Source organism: Sorghum bicolor, chromosome 1, assembly GCF_000003195.3.
Source record: "Sorghum bicolor cultivar BTx623 chromosome 1, Sorghum_bicolor_NCBIv3, whole genome shotgun sequence".
NCBI lineage: Eukaryota > Viridiplantae > Streptophyta > Magnoliopsida > Poales > Poaceae > Sorghum > Sorghum bicolor.
In genome coordinates this window covers 25,754,270-25,761,210 of record NC_012870.2, presented here as the reverse complement: position 1 = coordinate 25,761,210, position 6,941 = coordinate 25,754,270, and the positions used below count along the sequence as shown (strand labels likewise).

General features: G+C 42.8%; 1 long non-coding RNA gene across 1 annotated transcript; it reads left to right on the top strand.

Moving 5' to 3' along the window:
- Window positions 734–3,027, top strand: LOC110431798. Its single transcript, XR_002449265.1, has 2 exons — window positions 734–901; window positions 2,634–3,027. It is a non-coding gene; the product is annotated as an uncharacterized LOC110431798 (long non-coding RNA).

Here is a 6,941-nt window from a genome sequence, read left to right as displayed (position 1 = left end):
TAGCCGCATCAGCCCATCATCACGGTATATAAACTAAACCCTAATTGCAAGATGCCCACCCAGCCGCCGCTCGCCATCCGGCCATTCACCCCCCCGCCTGCCCGCCTCCCCCCGGTCACGCGGCAACCGGCCCCGGCCGCCCTTCCTACCCACGGCGTGGCCCGTCGCCTCTGGAGCGCCGCGGCCGCCCCTGGAGCGCGCGCGGCCACCGCCTGGAGCGCGGACAACGGGCGCGCGACGAGGCCATCACGCGCGGGATAGCAACGGCGACGGTGCTCTGGAGCTTGTGGCAGCGCGCGGGATGACTACGGTGAACGGACTGCAGCACGTGGTAGAGAGGGACGGCGACAGCAAGGTCCCCAGCTGTGACCCCGGGCGGCGTTCCTCGAACTGTGACGGCAAGGTCCTCCACGAGACTCGATCCGCAGGCACATAGCCCTCAGCAACCTCCATGCTAGGCGTGGTTGTGGATCCACCACACGCCGTGGCGGGCCTCGCCGGCTCGCCCTCACCAAGTCACCAGCCACGGCATGGCTCGCGCACCACCGGCGATGGTGGCCTGCCCAGCGCGGACAGTGCCTCCCGACGATGGTGTTACTGGCTCGGTATGGATCTTTCCTCCTGTGAGATTTCCTGTCCTGCATTTCTGTTATATGCATCTTGCTCCCTCTCTCAGTTTTTCTCTTTCCATCCTTTTGGCCACAGATCGGCAGATCTGCGAGGTCGTCAAACAGCTAGCTAAGGAGGCCACGATGGTGGTAGAGCATTCTGCGCGTCCTCATTTTCTACGCGTCCTCACTACTATTCCCAGATCCAGACTGGCAGCGGCTGCGGTGGCCAATGAAGCACCAGCGGCGGATCCTTGCGAGAAGGCTGATAGGCTCGTGAATGGCATACAGAGGTGTAAATCCCAAATTCAAAAAATTTTCTCATGTATGCAAATTTAGGTGTGAATTGCAATGCATTTGTGTAGTTTTTTATGCAATTGATAAGCTAATTTTTATGAATATTATTATTGCTTTTTAAGCACTCAGGGTTGTTGGCTTTGTATGTATATTTACTCAACTGATGTGCAATTAATTCTCTCATGTTAATTTCTCTTATGTTAATTTCTATTAAGTGGATTGATATATTGTTGTGCCTTCGTTTATAGAATACTTTCCTATTTCTAGATGACCCGTGTGCACTTAAGTGGAGACGGTGAAGCTTATTAATTCTCCTAGCAGTAGTTTTATGCTTGCGTTAGTGTCTCCTATAAAATTGAAATCTTATTTTTTTTCAATGCTTGATGAGTTAGCTTTTTATGCGTTCAATTCATGTGTGTAATGTGATTTTAGCTGGAGTTGCTCTTAGGGAAGTATCTAGTCGGTTAATTTGCTTGTATGTATAGTTTTTTTATGCATGGTTCATAGAGCATTTGTTTGGTCACTGGATTTGTGATTCTTGGTTGCCAATAATTATATTAGGATGCATAATTTTGATTGTGTTTCGTAACTCATGAGGATTTTGACCCTTGTGCACTTAATTGGAGAAGGTGAAGCTTATTAACTCTCATAGCAGTACTTTCTATGCTTGCGTTAGTGTCTGCTATGAAATTGAAATATTATTTTTTTGGTTCTATGCTTGATGAGTTAGCTTTTTATGCATTCAATTCATGTGTGATCTGATTTTAGCTAGAGTTGCTCTTGGCCAAGTACCTAGTCAGTTACTTCGCTTGCACGCATAGTTTTCTACGCATGGCGAGACTGTGTTTTAGACCTGATAAAAAACTTTTATTCATGTTTCTATGCACCCACTCGTTCAATTTGATTGTTTCTTTTGCAGATTTAGAACATGACACATATCAATTTTGTGTGCTTGCAGTTCTTGATTGTTCAAGTTATTCATGCTTAGTTTGTAGGATTCTATGCTTAGTTTGCATAGGTTTTATTCATGCATTAGGTGAGTATTTTAGACTGTAGCTCAATTTTTGTTAGGAATGACAGATGCACTAGTATCTAGGATTCTAGGTTAGATGCTTCATGTTTGATTATTCATGTGGAGATGCTCGATCTTTCTTGTTTGATGTCTTTACAAGCTATTAGCTTTTTATGCTTGCAATATATTTACATGTTTTTCTTGCCGCTGTAAGGTTTCTTTGTGTATTAAAACATGTTTCTATTCTTTGCCACTTTAAGGATTCTGTGCATGCTAAAAACATATTCCTATGCTTTTGTTGTGATGTAGGATAGTTGTGGGTTCCAGATTTGGTTGGATTTTTTAGCAAGCATAGATTTTATGCAAGAAATCATAGTTTCTATGCAAGAAATCATAGTTTGTTGCATGATTTTATGCAAGAAATCATAGTTTGTTGCAAGAAATCATAGTTTGTTGCATGATGAAACTATGATTTCTATGCTTATTTTCCAGGTTCCTCGCCTGTTGCACAAATGCCCGATATGCTGAGTTTCTTACACCAGTTGCTCGATATGCTTAACTTTTATGCAAGATTGAAGAATTTCTTATGTTTTTATGACATGTTTAAACAATTTTTGTTGGAGCATATTTTTATACATTGTTGGAATGCAATTTTATACATTGTTAGAGCATATTTTTCTACATTATATTAACAGTTATTTATGCATTCTTGAAAGATGATGCAGTCCATGGCTGCGGTGCTAGTATGAAGCATCGGTGGCGGTTGGTGGCGTGTAGTTCACGGCGGCGGCGCTAGTGCGAATCAGTGATGGTGGTCGGTTCGATGGAAGATAGCAAAGGAGCAGCATGACGCGGCCAAGGATTTTTTGCATTTTGTTTGTTGAATTTAGTGTTCTTATGCTTGTGTGCATAAGTTTCTATACACACAATGGAGCACTTCTATGCATTTTTATATTCTTAATGCTTGTGAGCATAAGTTTCTATACATTGTTGGAGCAGGTCTATGTTGTCTCTATGCGACAATAAATTCACTTTTTATTCATCAAATTACTAAATTCTATGTAATGCCAGCACGAAAAATATTTAAGTGTATCTTGATCACTGAATTTACGAATCTGGTCGTCTATCACGTGCTATTTTTTCAAAATTTTAAATTTTTGAGAAGACGAGATCGTCTTTTATGTTTTATGTGTGCGGTTCTCATGTTCTATGTGTTTCTAAACATTGTTTCCTATATTACTTATGCATCCTCTCTAGAAAGCAAGGTGTGGTTGGACGCGGTCACGATTTTTCAAATGAATAATATGCAGAAGGGAGGGTTTTTACGCGACAATGAAATTATTCTTATTCACCAAACCACTAATTTCTATGCAACGTTGGAGCAAAAAACTTTTCTACGCATTTTGACTATTTGATTCTATGCATCTAATCGTCATCACGTGCCATGATTCAAATCACGGTTGTGTCAGATGAAATGTCCATCTCGCGGCTTTAGATGGTAACAAAATTAATTTTTATTCATCCAACCACTAACTTCTATATAATGTCAGCACCAAAAACTTTCTGTGCATCTTGGCCATTGATTTTATGCATCCAATCGGCCATCACATACCATGATTCAAAAGTTAAAGTTTAGAGGAAGACGAGATCATCTCCATATTTTTACACGTCCGGTCTCTATGTTTTATGAATTGTTCCTATGTTAGTTATACACCATATAGTGAGGAGGATGAACAATTACAGTTGTTTTGTGGAATATCTATCTCATAGAGAAGTTTTTATGCGATAACAAATTTAATTTTTATTTACCCAACAACTAATTTCTATGCAACATCGACGTAAAAACGTTTTTACGCATCTTGATACTTGATTCTACGCATCCAATCGGCCATCACGTGCTATGATTCAAATTTAAAATTTATGAATTTTAAATTTTTTCAAAAAAATATTCACAATGGATCTTGAGTCATGCACAAAAATATCAGGAGTTTAATGGTGAAAACCGTTTTTGAATCGAAAGCTTCATTGAGGAACTATTAAGAAAAAATGGACGAGATTAGAATGGATGCATACATGACTGCATGTGTCAGCTTGTGTCAGTACGTGGCAGGTGCAGTTAGGTGGAACGACTAACTCGTAGAAAGGTTTCTATGTGGTAACGAATTGATTTTAATTCATGCAACCACTAGATTTTATACATTGTCGGAATAAAAAACTTTCTGTGCATCTGACCTAGGATTTTATGCGTTCGATTGGTTGGGTCCCCAAGGGGTCCACCACCTGCGCGCATGTCAGCTCCGTAGTGGGTTAGGTGGGATGGCTAGCTGGGGCTTCCAATAGCTATTTGTAGCCCTGGGCTCCCAATATACCGACCCTATATATATATAAATATATATACGACAGCGCTATTGTTCCTAGGTGAGTCAAAACTGAGCAGAAAAAATACTGAGCAATACATCCAGTCGTACATCGAGGACCGCGAAATACTGAAATACTGAAACACGGGTACTGAACAATACTGAAATTTGTTCAGTATAACACTTTGGTGTAGAATAATATTCTACACCTAGGGTGTAGAATAGCACTTATATATATATGGTTGCAGACATAGAAATGGCTGACCGTCCTCATGATGATCCTGATTATATGGAAGATGCCATTCAAAATATGATCGATGACGGTAGTCAGTACTGTTCCAGAATTACAACGAGATCATGCAAGACAATCCGACTGAGCAACAAGAGGGCAATGCCCCTGAGCAACAAGAGGGCAATGCGCCTAAGCAACAACTTGTCGTGCAACAAGAAGGAAATACCGGCGAGGTATGTAAATGTAAACATATATAATGCATCTCTTACATTAGGTTTTAGACTTACTTGGTTATCAATTTAGTATTTTTGTTTCTATATCTACGTGTAGCCTTCTGGATCGATCTCTACGGGGAGAAGCGTACCTCCACGAGAGCCAAAGAAGCCGTTGGAGGGCCGCTATGTAATCTCCGAGTTTGAGATAGCCACAGGCAGACCACTTGGTTAACTTACATATAAATATGTTAGTCACTGTGGATACCTTGTGAGAGATCAAATACCGATCAGTGCTCGTGAATGGAGAGAGAAGCGAGGTGCTCCTGAAATCAGTTTTGTCTCTGATCATGACAAGGAGTTAGTTTGGAAAGCCGTCACATACGTTTTCACCTTCGACACCAACGATGAAGAGTTGAAGGAGCGAATTTATGACTGGACTATGAAGAAGATGGCGGTACTGTTCCAGAATTGGAAGAAGTCTTTGTACAATAAATTTGTCAAGAAAAACGAGACTCCAAATTTCAACCTCAAGCAATATGTAAAGCTGAGGGCCTTCTGGGATGACTTCGTGCAGTACAAAACATCAGAAGAGGGCGAGGAATGAGCCATTAGAAACAAAGAGAATGCAAGTAAAAAGACATACCACCATCATATGGGATCAGGTGGTTATAAGAGTGCTGTTCCCAAGTGGGACCGAATGGAACAGGAGATACTTGCTAGAGGGGTCACACCCGAGACAATAGCAAAGAATTGGAGCGAGCGCTCCAAGCATTGGTTCTACGGTCATGGGGGAAGCGTGAACCCAGACACCGGGGCGCTAGTTTGAGGCCAAGAAATCTCTAGAGCAGCAGAGAGACTAGTCCGTGCATGAGAGGCGGTTCAATCTGGTGAGTTCAGGCCTAATAGGGAGAAGGATGAACTCACCTATGCGCTTGAAAATTCTGAGCACGGTGGGCGTACAAGAGGCTATGGGGTAGTTCCGTGGCTGCAATCATTCCAAGCTGATCAAGAAACCTACAGAAGCCACTAGAGAAAGAAGGATGAGGAGGCAGGGCAGATCTGCCGGCTGGAAGCTTTTGTTCTGCAGTCACAAGAGCGCGAGAAATCTCGTGAAGAATGGATGCAGGCGGAGATTAAAAGGCAAGTGCAAGCAACACTTAGTCAAATGACGAAAGGGCAAGGTACATCACAGCCTGAGGTCAACGTTAGCCCCCTAGGCCAGTTGAAAAGCAGCTGCGCATCCACGAAAGTACCAAACCTTCAGGATGTGAAGGGTCGAGATGGCAGACTAGAGGGGGGGTGAATAGTCCTTTCTAAAATTTATTACGCCGGCTAACCGAAAACAAATGCGGAATTAAAACTATCGGTCTAGCCAAGACTACACCCCTCTATCTAAGTTCTCTAGCACCTTGAAAAGACCCTGAACAAGCAAGCAAGGTGCTACCTTAGCAAGAGCTCACCTAACCAAATCTAGAAGCAATGTCACACAAACCTATGCAACTAGTACTTTGCAAACTGGGGGAGCTCCTACACAAACTAGTGAGGCAAAGCGCACAAAGCCTAAGCTCACTAGCAAGCTCAATAACAAGGCAACTAATGCCAAATTAGAGAGCACAACTTACTTAGCTACACAAACTAAGTAATGTGACTAACAATGTTACACAAACTAAATTAGTCACGCAAGGGAACTACTACTAGCTACACAAGCAAGAAGGTAACTAGAAAGCTACACAAGCTAACTAATTACAAGAGCAACTACACAAGCACAAGTATAAGAATGTAAGAACAAGCTTGTGTTAGGGGCTTGCAAACCAACGGGAAGAACAAATGTTGACACGATGATTTTCTCCCGAGGTTCACTTGGTTGCCACCAATCTATGTCCCCGTTGAGACAAGCTCCAAGTTTGTCGCCGGTCCTCTTGCTAGTGGTGACCCACAAGTCACACTCTCCTACGTGGAGTGCTTACCACAAGCTCTAGCACTTGACCTGGCCGGACCACTCGTCGCTCTTCACGTCTCGCTCAACTAGAGTTGCTCTTCGCGATCCCTGCGGGGTGAGCACGTACCCCTCACAATCTCTTCTCCGGAGCACCGCACAATCTTCTTGCGTGCTTCAACGGAGTCACAAGCCACCAAGCCGTCTAGGAGGTGGCAACCTCCAAGAGTAACAAGCACCACCGGCTTGCAACACGACTAGAATCACTCACTCGCTATTGATTC